Source organism: Monodelphis domestica, chromosome 2 (assembly GCF_027887165.1).
Source record: "Monodelphis domestica isolate mMonDom1 chromosome 2, mMonDom1.pri, whole genome shotgun sequence".
Taxonomy (NCBI): Eukaryota; Metazoa; Chordata; class Mammalia; order Didelphimorphia; family Didelphidae; genus Monodelphis; species Monodelphis domestica.
Genome location: NC_077228.1, coordinates 288,819,283 through 288,833,212, shown reverse-complemented (window position 1 = coordinate 288,833,212; position 13,930 = coordinate 288,819,283). Strand labels below are relative to the sequence as shown.

At 40.5% G+C, this 13,930-nt stretch overlaps 1 long non-coding RNA gene across 1 annotated transcript in view; it reads right to left on the bottom strand.

Moving 5' to 3' along the window:
* Nucleotides 1–779: 779 nt before the first annotated feature.
* The window catches only part of LOC103093942 (uncharacterized), a 36,590-nt gene continuing 23,439 nt past the window's right edge, over nucleotides 780–13,930 (bottom strand). The window contains exons 2-3 of the long non-coding RNA XR_008916555.1: nucleotides 11,102–11,238; nucleotides 780–2,724 (exon numbers count right to left, since the gene is read on the bottom strand). This is a non-coding gene — a long non-coding RNA (uncharacterized LOC103093942). The remainder of the gene's footprint in view (nucleotides 2,725–11,101; nucleotides 11,239–13,930) is intronic.

Below are 13,930 nucleotides of genomic sequence, written 5' to 3'. Positions count from 1 at the left end.
ATGAAAAAGAAATTTTAAAATAAAAATGAAAACAAAAAATTTTAAATGAAACACATTTGAGGAGAATGACTGAACATACTACTAATATTATAAAAGGCATTTAAAAAGATAACATAACAATACACATATTTTATGCATTTATGAGTTACAAAACTTTAAAAGATATCTCTATTTCCTGCCTTTGTGTCATCTGCTTGGCTTTTGAGTTCTTTTTACAAACTTTAACTTTTTATTTATTTTAACTTAAAAAAAGAAATTGTATATATTTATGGTATTAAAAGATAAAAATATATTGATATTATGCAACTACATTTTATGCATTCCTGAAATGCATAAAGTTCTAAAGTTTTTCTGTGTTGTCTGCTGTTCTTCACATGTCTGTAGCTTCTGCAAAACTTCCAAAAAATTCCCACTTGATTTCTTATGCCACCCCATGAAATACTGAAACTGCAGTGGGGAAAGTCATGATGTGGAAGAGATACTTGTATTAATATTCAGCATCATAACTCCATCTTCATCTTGTGGTACTGGGATTCCATTTTTCATTCCACACATTTGACGAATGGGAACACTGCCTCAGTTTCCTCATCTGTAAAATTAACTAGAGAAGGAAATGGAAACCCTCTCCAGTGTCTTTGCCAAGAAAACTCTAAATAGGGTCACAAAGAGTTGGACATGACTCAAATGATCAAACAACAACAACAACAATAACAATACTCAGACAATATTGGAAAAAATTTACTGAAAAATTGAATTAGAGACTGAGGCCCAGAGAGGAGAAGAAATTCAGAGAATCTGTAAGTCATGGACTGTCAGCACTAGAAGGTCCCTTCTAGATTAGGGATTGTTAACTATTTTTGTGTTATGGATCCCTTTGGCAGTCTGGTGAAGCCAATGGGTTCCTTTTCATTATGATGTCATCAAATGCATAAAATGACAGAGAAAAACAGATATATTGAAATGAAAGTACAATTTTCCCCCTTCTATGTTCATAGTCCTCCTGGAATCTAGCCATAGATTCCAGGTTAAGAACTCAGATTTTAGACCATCTAGTCTAGCTTCCCTATTTTTTAGGTTAGGAAAATGAAACCTGGGGAGAAATGACTTGCTCCGGGACACACTCAAGTATGTAGAATAGCCAAACCTATCACTTATACATTCTGACTGTCAAATGCTTATCCTATAACAATCTCACATAGAGTATGACCTAGTGGAAAGAACACTAGATTTAAAGTCAAAGGTCCTGGGTTCAAATCTCCTCTCTACCACTGTGTGATCTTGGGTAAGTCTGGGTCATCTTCATCATAATAGAATTGACCTACATGATGTTTAAGGTCTTTCACAGTTCTACAGCTGAGATTTTATGACTCCATTGTGTCATACATAGCTCAAGATCAGGACCTGGTTCTCCTGTATTCTCTAGTCATAGAAGGAGAATCCAATGAATTTTCCTTAGTTCTCTGCATTCTTTGACTCACACTGATCAGTGATAGAATGGGGTGGAAAGAACAGGACAAAACCAGAGTTTAAAAAAATCTTCTTTGAACATTAAACTTTATTGGAGAAAGACAAGAAACCGCTACTCTGTCTGCCAAGCCCAAATAATCATCTGATGGGAGAGAGAGGCCCTCCTCTGGTCACTATCCACATTCCCTGAGGGCTTTGTCAGACAATTATAAAAATCTAGCGATAATCTTCTCCTGTTTACATCTTTCAGTCTCCATTTCCCAGTTTGTCCAGAACTTGCCCTCATTAAACACTGAAAGCGCACGCCTTCCCCACGTGGGCTTCCAACCCGGATTTTCGGCACATGTGAGCGTCTCCTTCTGCCTGATTCTATTACATGGATCAAAGTCACAACTCATGGTGGGGTTTCTGAGTCAGCTTCCAAAGCATCAAAGGAAATAAGCAAGAGACGTTCAGCTTGGCGAAGCAAAATGCCCCTGGTGGGTGGGAAGACTGGGCCAAACCCTTTGTTGCAAGAAAGGTGACAATCCTAGGGCCAAAAGGGGTTTGATCCCTGAGTAGGTTGTGGTTAGCACAAATATGTCACAGCCAGCAGTCCACTGACTGTGTGACCTGGGGAAAATCTGGAAGCCCCTTCTGGTGTCAGTGTCCCAATTGGTCCCAGTTGAGATGCTTGGAGCAATAATTAGGGCTGGAAAGGAAAAGCTGCCTTCAAGATAATCTTTTGTTTAAAGTTCTTGGAGATCCGTCCTATGGAATCCGATCCTCTATTCAACCTCTTTTAGTCCCTTCATCCCAAAACACACTTATACATACTCCAGGTAGGATTTTTCTTTTTTCTTTTCAGTAGGAAGATAATGGAAGTTATTGGTTAAATAGAGTTGCAAGGCTACAAGAGTCTAAGGTAGAGTTTGACTGAAATTTTCAGTTGTTCATCCTTCATTTTAGAAGAGGACCAATGACATCATGAGGTGATAACTTGATTTGTGATTGAAGTGGATTTCAGTGAAACAGAGTTGCACCAAGTTGTCAGCTTCATTCTCTCTTGAAGAGTCAACAAAGTCCCAGAGGATGACAAAAGTCAGGATGACCGGAGAGTCCCAAGATGCAAGCAGTCTTCCTTGTTTGACCATGCTTGAAGAGCACCACAACATCTGCTTCAGTTGCCTTCATGGCTATTAGAACAAATTGTTCTCATCTGTCCAACCCACGGTGGGGATGTCTGCACACGGTTGTAGAAATTTTCAGTATTATTTCCTTAAAAGAGAGACAGCATGGTATAGTAAATAAAGAGATGACTTCCAAATAAGGACGAGTTGAGTTCAAGTCTCACCCCTAATAAATACTGACTGGTGGACTCAAGGTAAGTTATATAAGATCTCAGTATCTCCATGCAAGGGGGCTGCTAGGTATCTCGGTGGATAGAGTCCTGGTCTTGGAATTATCTTTCTGAATTCAAATCTGACTTCAGACATTAGTTGTATGACCTTGGGCAAGTCACTTAACCCAGCTTGCCTTAGTTCCTCATTTGTCAAATGAGCTGGAGAAGGAAATGGCAAACTGCTTCGATATCTCTGCCAAGAAAACTCCAAATGAAATTTCAAAGAGTCAGACAGGAATGAGACAACTGAAATACCACAAAACTGAGACCCAAAAGGTCCCCAAAATAGTCAAAGTATGTTTTAGATCAGGTCCTTCTTTTTTCATTGAACCATACTGCATCAAAAGGACTTAATTTCTTCAGTGACTAGTAGAAACCAGCAAAGGGAAGATCTCACCTTGAATTTGGAGGAGAGAAAGTGGGTTCAGCTACTTAGAAGAACTGAAATCCAGATCAGAGTCCTCTAGGCAGAATTTGTAGACCAGAAGGAAAGTTTGTTGTTCAGTCATGTCCATTTCTTTGTAACCCTATTTGGGGTTTTCTTGGCAAACATATTGGAGTGGTTTGACTTTTCCTTCTACAGATCATTTTACAGAAGAATAAAATGGAGACAAATAAGGTTAAGTGACTTACCCAGAGTCATACAGCTAGTAAATGTCTGAGGCCAGATTTGAACTGAGGAAGATGACCCAGAATTTTATCCACTGTGCTTCCTAGCTGCCCTGCAATGGGAAGTTATATACACTAAACACTGATAATCAGGAGATCTGAGTTCTAGCCTCAGTTCTTCTGGCACTAGCTGTGTGGTCTTGCTCAGATCACTTCCCTTCTGTGAGATTGTTTTCTCATCTGTAAATGAGAAAATTTGTAAAAAGAGAGAATTGGATCCAGAGATGACAAACTCAAGCACCTCTGAATCTAACTAGATTAAAATATAATTGGGAAATGTTTGACAAAAGAAATAAAGATAAACTATAACATAGATGATGTTAGTTTGTGGCTTTCTAAGTCAATATGTGACCTACAAGGATTCATTTTCTATCTGAGTTTGACCTCACTGAATTAAGCAATTTCTAAGGGTTTTATCCATCTCTAATATTCTAGAAGACTGATCTATGACAATAAGGAACATCTGGAAGGAATTTTTTTCATGATTTCTAAACCTTTGCCAATAGCATTAGGTAATTTGAAGCTATATTTTTATATACTTCAACTAAATACAGTTTGACCTCCAAAATTCCATAGGATTTCAGAACTATGGAATGGAAGAGTTAACAAAAGAGTCCCTTAGAGACTGTTAAGAGCAACCCTCTCATTTAACAGTAAGATCCAGGGATGGGAACTGTCTTGCTCATAGCAGAGTGGGGGAAAGGGTAATGGTAATAAGAACTATAACAATTACTACTAGCATTTTTAGTACATTTATGACTTTTTTCTTTTTACATTTCCTCAATTTCTCCTATATTTCCCCAACTTTCTCCAAGAGAGACATCCCAATTAAAGAAAAAGAGAAAGAAGAAAAAATAGTAAAACTAATCAATACATTGAAAAAAGTCTGAGACTATATGGAGTGTTTCACAGCTATGGACCTCCCACCTCTGCAGAGAGATTAGATATGTCTTCTCATATTGCTTCTTTGGGACGATGCTTATTGTAAATAATTCTGATGGTTTTGCTTCCAGTTATTTTGTGGTGGTTGTTTTTACCACTTATATTATGGTGGTCATTGTATATGTAATTTTGTTGACTCTTCTACATCAGTTCATATGTGTCTTTTCATGATTCTCTGCATTCATCATTCTTCAAGTAGCATCTATATAGGTTTTCAAAGAGCTTTGCATTCACTATCTTATTTGACTCTTACAACAATCCTGGAATGTAGGTACTACTATTAACCTCCCTTTTACAGATGGGGAAATTGAGATCGAGAGAGATGAAATGACTTGTCCTGGATCACACAGCTAGGTAGTGACTGAGGCAAAATTCCAACTCAGGTCTCCTAATTCTAACATTATATACACTGAACCACTTGCCTGTCACTTAACTTTAGATTCAGAAATGCTAGATTCAAAATCTACCTCTGATGCTTGCCAGTTGTATGACCTTGGATAACTTGCTTAAACAACCCATGCCTTGGTTCCTTCATCTTAAAATGAGAGGATTTTATTAGGCAGGCTCTGAGATCCTTTCCAACTCTAATATTTAATGCTGTGATAATCTAATTAGTGGAAGACTTAGTAATGGAATCCAAAAAGCAAGGCAATAGAGTCATTGAAAGAAGGTTGTCAAGGGTACCAACACTTGTCTGCTTCAGAGTTGGGCTGAGGATCATTCCTGAGAGTTCTCAAAATATTGTTGAGTTGTAGAGAACCAAGATTGAAAGAAGTGTGTGTGTGTGGGGGGGGGGAAGGGATTCATTGCCTTCTTTGGTACAAAAGCCAATGGGGGAAAGGATGACTCTATTTGGCAAAATTTAGAGAATTCCAGGGCCTTGCAGATCCCTCCCAGTGTTTAGGGACTATCAAATCTAGGAAGAGAAAAAACTATTTTGTTTACAGATGTATGCTTAGACCTAACAGGCTATATTGCACATTGATTGAGATGGTGACATGAATTGACTAGGGCAGCCTATGCATCAGTTTGCCTCCATGTCTGTCTGTAAGGTTTCCCTGCCTGCGGTCTAGAGTCTAGAGTCCTGCTTATAAAAGAATAGGCTGACTCTCCAATAATTGCTAATGGATCAGAAATACATGGTGTTGGGATTGTGCAAACATCAGTATGTGGTTTCAGAAGAGGGAGCCAAGGGATGCAGGATGTCTCCCAAATTTGGTTGGCTAGAAGCTTTCTTCTACTATGTTAGAATACTAGAAGGTCCCAACTGGAGGGAACCTTAAAGGCTGTGTTGTAGTGGAAAGTGGGCAGCTAAGTGGCACAGTGGATAGAACAATGGGCTTGGAATCAGGAAGATTCATCTTCATGAGTCCAAAACTGGACTCGGACACTTATAAGCTGTATGAACCTGGGCAAGTCACTTTATTCTGTTTGCCTCAGTTTCTTCACCTTTAGCTGGAGAAGGAAATGGCAAACCACTCCAGTATCTTTGCCAACAAAATTCCAAATGGGGTCACAAAGAGTCTTATACAACTGAAAATGACTGAAGAGTAACTGTATTGGAAAGATCTCTGAATTTTGGATTCAGAATCCTCTCTTTCCTTAACAGTTTAATTCAATCCAACCAGCATTTATGGAAGAACTGAAAAATTGGGCTAACACTGTACTAAGTGCCTGGGATGCAAAGATAGAAAACAAAACAGTTCTTGACCTCAGGCAGCTCACATTCTATAGGCAGAACCAGCCTGTATATAGGTAAGTAAAGAGAGCATAAATACAAAAGAAATTAAAATAATTAGAAGAGGCAGAAGAACATTACCAACTTGGGAAACTAAGGAAGATTTCTAGTATGAAGTAGTACCTAATCTGAACCTTGTAGGTTGCTAGAGAGTTCTAAGATGCAGGGAGGAAGAAAAAGAGCATTCCAAGAATAGGAAACAATTTAGGGAAAGATCTGGAGGCAGGAGATGAAATGTTGTATATGGGAAAGACAAGATAGGTCAATTTGTCTGGAATAAAGTCAGTAAAAAGGACAAGCACATAATTCTCTTCTAAAGAAGTTGTGCTCTAAAGGTCTTTAAATGTTGAATAGAGAAGCTTGCTTCTATCCTATGGATAATGGGTAGCCACTGAAGCTTCTTGAGCAGGAAAGGGAAACAGTCAGCCTTATTCTTTAAGAATGTCACTTTAGCAGTAATGTGGAGGATGAATTGCTAAGGGGAGAGAATGGAGGCAAAAAGGTCAATTAGGAGGCCATTGAAATAGCCCAGACAAAAGGTGATGAGTACCTGAATTAAGATAGTAACTATTTCAATGGTAGTTTGGTAGTTTAGTTAGTAGCTACTGTAAAGATAATTTTAGGATTGTGACTTAAATCCAAATTAATTGGTCACCAGGGGAAAATCCCAAATAAAATACCCAAGTCAGTCTGGAAATTTATGGTAATTTTAATCAATATAGAGGGAAGGAATTTAAGAAGAAGGAGGGAAGAGGATATAGGATTTCTCCCACCTGGCCTAGGCCAGGGGGAGTTTAAAATCTCCACCTCTAGGTCTCTGAAGAAGATGAGAGGCTTCTAAGAGGATAAAGTTGGAAAGTAAAGGAGGGAAACTTCAGCCAAAAACTCACCACCGAACCAGAAAATAGCTGTAGCCATGTCAAGATGCCAAAAGGCCCAGTACACTGCTGTCATCCATCTCTCCGCTGCCAGAGGTCCTGGAGAGAGGAAGTGAGCCAAATATATAGACCTTTCACCCTTGTGTCCCCTCCTCTAAATGCCCATTCTTTAGTTCTCATCTTCTTTGATTAGATTATATCTTTAGAGTTACTTAACACTTCTTTAAGTTCACCTTTTGTTAGTTACTTGACCTTTTTGTGATTAATTTAACCTTTATAGTTACTTAACACCTTTTTGTATTGATTAATTTAACTTTTATAGTTACTTAACACCTTTTTTGTATTAAGATATAAAAATAGACTTAGCTTAAAGTTCTAGCTTCACTATAAGGCAAGAGCTAAGTACCTTCATTGTTCAATCAGGAGATTACAACTTTATCTTCCCATAAAGTAAGGTCTAAGTAGGGTGGAGTAATTTAAAGTTCACACTACAACACTTAGCAAACAAGTGGATATAGGAGTGGAGAGAATAAGAGGAAAGAGTAGAGAATGACTGATGTTGGGAACCAAGCTAACTGAAATAATAGTGGTACCATTAACAAGGAAATGATAAAAATAAGAAGAATTTCATTCTTATATATGTATTTGCAAAGGAGATTACAAGAAGTGGATTTAGGAAAGATAATGGATGGTAGCTAGGTGGTTCAGTATATTGACAGCCAGGCCAAGAGATGGAAGTTCCTGGGTTCAAATCTGGCCTCAGACACTTCCTAGCTGTATGACCCTGGGCAAGTCAGTTAAGCCCCCATTGCCTAACCCTTACCACTCTTGTGCCTTGGAAGTATTGATTCTAAAACAGAAGGTAAGAGTTTTAATTTTTTAAAGGAAAGATAATGAGTTTTGTTTGAGTTTGTGATGCTTATAGGACATCCAGGTGGAGGTGGGCAGTTGGTGATACAAGACCAGAGCTGAAATAAAAGGTGATGGCAAGAAATATATTGATGTGAGAGTCATTTGCACAGAGATGATCATTCAACTCTTGAGACCTGAGGTGTGTGAATGAAAGAGACAGAGACAAAGAAGAAAATGGAAGCAGTGGGCAAGGACATTTTGTTGTTGTGAGATGTGTCTGACTCTTTTGTGACCTTATCTGGGGATTTCTAGGCAAAGATACTGGAGTCCTTCGACATGCCATTTCCTTCTCCAGCTCATTCTCCAGACAAGGAAATCGAGGCAAACAGGGTTAAGTGACTTGCCCAAGGTTACACAACTCTTAAGTATCTGAGGCCAGATTTGAACTCAAGTCCATCCTGACACCAGACCCAGTGCTTTTCCCATTGCATCACATAGCTGTTCAACAACAATAACAGAGGGGAAGGATATGGATATTCTCTAAAGTCCTGTTCCATCTCTGTGATCTTGGTAATTTTAGATAACTCAAGGGTATCTTGATATCCAGGAAGATCAAAGTTTTATGGGTTGGTTTCCAGGGAACAATTTCAGGATGAATAAAAAAGACCCATCTTTTCCTGGCCCTGGAGACCAAGAGCAGAGAATACCATTATTGCTTTTAATTTGAATCAATGAACACAGGACCCTATATGAGGCACTGGGTTAGGTGTGGAGGATACAAGGACAAAGAGTAAAATAATCCCTATTCCCAAGGAGCTCACATACACACACACACACACACACACACACACACACACACACACACACACACACAAATGTATCTCTTACCTTCTTAGAATTGATACTAAAGCAGAAGAGCTCCAAGGGTTAGGCAGTTAGGGTTAAGAGACTTGCCCAGCATCACATAGCTAGGAAGTGTCTATGGCCAGATTTGGACCCAGGACCTCCTGTCTCCAGACCTGATATTCTAGCTATTGTGCTACCCAGTTGCTCCAAGGAACTCTTATTTTAATGGAAAGAAAAAAACCAACAAATATATAAATATAGTGACTAAGTCTATTATTTTAATTGGTGTAGAACAATAGGATGAATTAATTCAAACAGAAACAGGGCCACTAAACTTTACAGAAGGATCCCTGCTGCTTCATATTGGCTTAGAAAACCACATATTAATATTATCTGTGTTCTATCTTATTTTTATTTATTTTGTTAAATATTTCCATATTACATTATAATTGATTCCTGCCTTGCTCACTAGTCTTGCTGGCCAGCTATAAGCCATGTGTTTGATGTCTCTGGTAAAGGGAAGCCCAAGGTAAGGGAATTCCCTCTGCCAATACAATTTGTAACTTAAGAGTCTTAGAGAATTATCTAGAAAAGGGAGATGTTCTAGACAACAGTTTGCCCAGGGTTACATAGTCAGTATGTATAAGAGGTCAGATTTGAACCCAGATATTTGAACTCCATGGGCAACTTTTTTTTAAATTATTCGAGGTGATTTCTTAAAGTGATGTCCTGTCTCTGACATCCTACTGAGAGAAAAGAACATGTAACCAGATAAGTAAAAATACTCCCTCTATAAAAAGTAATGAATGGGGCAACTAGGTAGCTGTTGGGAGGATCTGGATTCAAATCTGGCCTCTGACACTTCCTGGTTATGTGACCCTGGGCAAGTCACTTAACCTCCATTGCCTAAACTTTGCTGCTCCTCTGTCTTAGAATTAATACTAAGACAAAAGGTAAGTTTTTTTAAATTAATTAGTGGGCAAGGCCTAACAGGGAAAATGGGGAGGGAGAAGGAATCAGGAGAGGCTTCTCAGTTCTGTGTCTGTCCTTGGAATTGCCCCCAGGGAGCTCTAACTGAATTAGTACTCCCAATAATGGTGCTGGTAGGCGGAGGTAGATTGGCACACTCTTTCTCCCCCGGATCTCACCTAACTCCTCAGGAGTCTCAGCTTGCCTCCTTCCTGGCAGAGGCCCTCCTAGGAATCCATGGCTTCTGACTCACCAGCCTTTACTCCTTGAGATTTAATTGATTGATTTTTTTTCCCCACCTATGACCCAAGAACGAATGCCAAGGGCAGAGAAGGCCAGGCAGCCCCGAGCATTGGCACAGCCTTCTCCAGGCATGGACGTTCTGCTTTGCCAGGGCAGTCACCCAAGGCAGCCTCACAGGGCTGAGCTGTCTCTTGGCCTCCTCCTGGGGCAACCACATTCTGACATTGTGGTTCCTAACTGGCCCGTTGATAATTCCTCGTACTTGGGAAAAATCATGAGGAGGATTATGTCTGCCCTGCTCCTTCCCTCCCCCACCATCCTGTCTGCCCTTAATGAGTTTCTTTGAAATGGGTGAGTATCTTCGCTCCTCGAGCTGCATCAAATTGTTATTTTTTTTATTCGATTTTAAAACGGGAGTGGGTGGGTGGGTGTCGCGTAAGGCTTTAAAAAACTGCCCAGGAACGCGTTTCCGGGCAGTGGGCGAAAGGCAAAAGGTAAGAATGAAAAGGTCCTCTAGTGTCTTCTCTTGGCTCCGGACCCAGACAGTAGGGAACCTCAGGGTCCCCTCCGCTCCAAGTCCCTGTTCCGCCTCATCCCTCTCCCCAAACCCAGGGCAGAAGCTCACGCGTCCAAGGGAACATCTGGATGCCAAAACCCAGGCAGAATTCGGAGTTTCCAGACAGATGCCTTCCAGGCTGATGTAGCGTAGCACATCTGTGGCTGCGCTGACAGAGATGGGGGAAGCAAGGGCTTCTCTTGAAACTGCTCCTTTCCTTTGACTAATTTCTCTCTTTTGAGCTCCTACCGCCCCCCTCCCATTTAGATCCCCCCCCCAACACACACACAATAGTGTTTTCATGTGTCAGAAATGTTCCCTTCCCCCAGCCTTTCATTACAAATGACAAGTGGAGCTTAGTGGAGCCATGTGTGGAATCTCTACAGAACCATCCGTGGGTGCCCGGGCAGCCTCCAAATGAGCATGGCGGAATTAATTTGCACTTTGGTCTCACTCGGGGATAATGGGAATTTCCCCCAAGTGACTGTTCTGGCTGCAAATCAAGAGCTTTGTGAATATTAAGGGAGGCTTGTAGCTGAAGACAAGTAAGAATTACCCACCCTGATGTCTGAGACTCACGTTCTTGGTAGGTGTCTCTGCCCAGTTTGTTTGCTTCTCCATCAATCCAATGTCTCCTCCATCCCTGATGAGTGCGATGTGGATGTTGCATCAAGAAGTCAGGGCAGACCTCAAACGCCTGGAGAGATATTGGAATCGATTACCCAAAAAGGGCACGAATTCAATGGTTAGGCAGTTAGTTGCTTTTGGAGCCAGAAAGATCTGAGTTCAAATGTGACTTTAGATACTAACTAGCTGTGTGATCTTTAGCAAGTCCCTTAGCCTTGTTTGCCTCAGTTTCCTCATCTATAAAATTAGCCACAGAAGGAAATGGCAAGCCACTCTAGTATCTTTGCAAAGAGAAGAGCATTCCTGTATTTTAAGCTGTATACTAGAAATCCACATCTTTTTCTCATATGTCTTTGTTGTTCAGTCATTTCAGTTGTGTCAGAGTCTTTGTGATTCTATTTGGGGTTTTCTTGGCAAAGATACTGAAAAAGGGGTTTGCCATTTAGGAGAAGATAAATGGAGAGAGTATCTAGACTGTCTATACTCATACTTTTCTTTACTCCCAGGTCACATTCTTGCCAACCATCCTAAGGCCCAGATCAGAATCTAAGCTCTGGATGACTTAATTCCTTTTAGTTCTGGAGCTTCTTTCTTTGGACCCTGTTGTCCTGATTAGCAAGTGCCCAATGTGGTCCACTGTTGTTTATGCTTTGTTTTGAAGAGGACCAGTGGCATCATGGGGTGTTGTTCATGAGTTAAATTTGAGGGGCAGAGTTGCACAAAGTATGTCAGTCTCATTCACTCTTTCAGAGTCATCAAAGTCCAATGGTAGGCCAAAAGTCAGATAATGACCTGGACTGAAGTGGATGACCTGTCCAAGCTCTAAGTGCTCCCCAGTGCCTGCTTTAGCCACCTTCATGGCCATTGGAATAAATTGTTCTCATCTGACAATTCCACCAAAGGAAGTCTTCACATGCTTGCGGTAGGCATTCCCCTAACTCCCCAAGGGGTTTGAGGTAGCCATCAGTTACCCCCAACCTGGTTTAGCCTGTTTGCCAAGATGGTTTTACTGGGCTGTGGCTGCTGCTATAGCTTCTTGGAGCCACAGATGAGATTTGGGCAAAAGGTAGACCCCAAAGGAGGATGATCAGCCCTGAAAAGGGCTTGGCAAGCCCTGACACCGCAGGTGTTGGTCCTCCCTGAACACCCCATGTACTCCAATGGGGTCCACTACATCTAGGTTGGCTCCAGCTGTACTTCCCTTTACTTGACCATCTTCTCTCCATCTGCCTTACAGCCATACACATTTATTCCAGAGTTCTTTGCCTGGTCTAGAACCATAATCTAATCAATACTACCATTGCTACTGGAAAGGGTCTATCAAGTCTACTTCTCTATGGGTTAATCACCATTTCTACAACTTTCCAAAGCAAAACATCCCTCCTTGGTCACCACTCCATCATAAGCATTGTTTCCCATTAGGGTGGAAGATCCCTGAGGCAATGGAATGTCATGGAAGAGCATTTATTAATTGCTTACTATGTGCCAGAGGTGTTCATCAAGGACTAGGACCACTAGTTTGAACCTTTTTCAGGGCTGCTTTAGTGTCCACCTTTCACTCAACTCTCACCTGTGACTCCAAGAAGCTGTAAGGGGGGAAACAGGGCTCAGACTCATTAGTGAATTAGTGAGGCCTCTTTTCCAATTATGTGAAGACTTCCTCCAGGGAATGGATAGATGAGAACAATTTGTCCCAAAGGCCATACAGGCAGCTCAAGCAGGTTCAGTGGACTTTTGGAGCTTTCACCCCAGGCCATCACTAGTTATCTGGACTTTTGTCTTATCACAGAATTTCAATGACTCTGGAAGAGAGACTTTGTGTAAGTCTTCCTCACTTAAATCCAATTCATGTGCAAGTAAAGACATCACCCCCTGGTATCTTTATTGCTCTTGAAAAACAAAGGACAAGCTATAACAACAACTAGAGATTCCATTAAGTCATGATGATTGGGGCTGACCATGGGTTCATTGATGACTTTCCAATGGAATTTAAGCCCCAATAGAGTCTCTATCATGCTGGAAAGACATTTAAATAAGACTCCAGCAGTAGCTTGTGTTTGTTTTCTAAGAACTAGCCTTGCTTATATAGAACACTAACCAAGAAAACCTGATCAAATGAAAGTTAAAGAAATAAGATTATTACTTGGGACCCTGGCTGCTTCTACCTATGGAAAGTATAGACATAATAATAATAATAATAATAATAATAATAATAGCAAATAAGTTCAATTAGCACTTCTAGAGCTTTAAGATTTGCAAATCAATCTACAAATATCATTTCATTCAAATCTTATGACAAACTTGGGAGGTAGGTGCTGTATTATTACCACCATTTTACAGATCAGGAAACTGAGGCAGACAACGTTTAGGTGATTTGCCCAGGGTCAGATGACTACTGTTTGAGGCTAAATTTTAACTCAGATCTTCATGACTCCAAGCCCATCACTTCATCATCGAGAAAGTTAACTCCCTTGGGCTTAAGTACTTTCAACCAATTCTCACCCCATTGAGGATGAATGATTAAGTCTCAGGATGATTTGCTTGGTCAAAGGTTATTAAGCTACTCTCTTATACTAGAATAATAGGAAGCATAAAGTCTTTTTTCCCACAAATTCCAATAACCAAAGCAAAAGAACCATATTACAACTAAGAAAAAACTTGGGGAGGGCTGTCTCTCTACAAGTGTGACCCACTGCTGCTATATTTCCTTTATCTGGGGCCAAACAGAGCAAGCCTATCTTCTGCATGATAGCCCTTCAAAT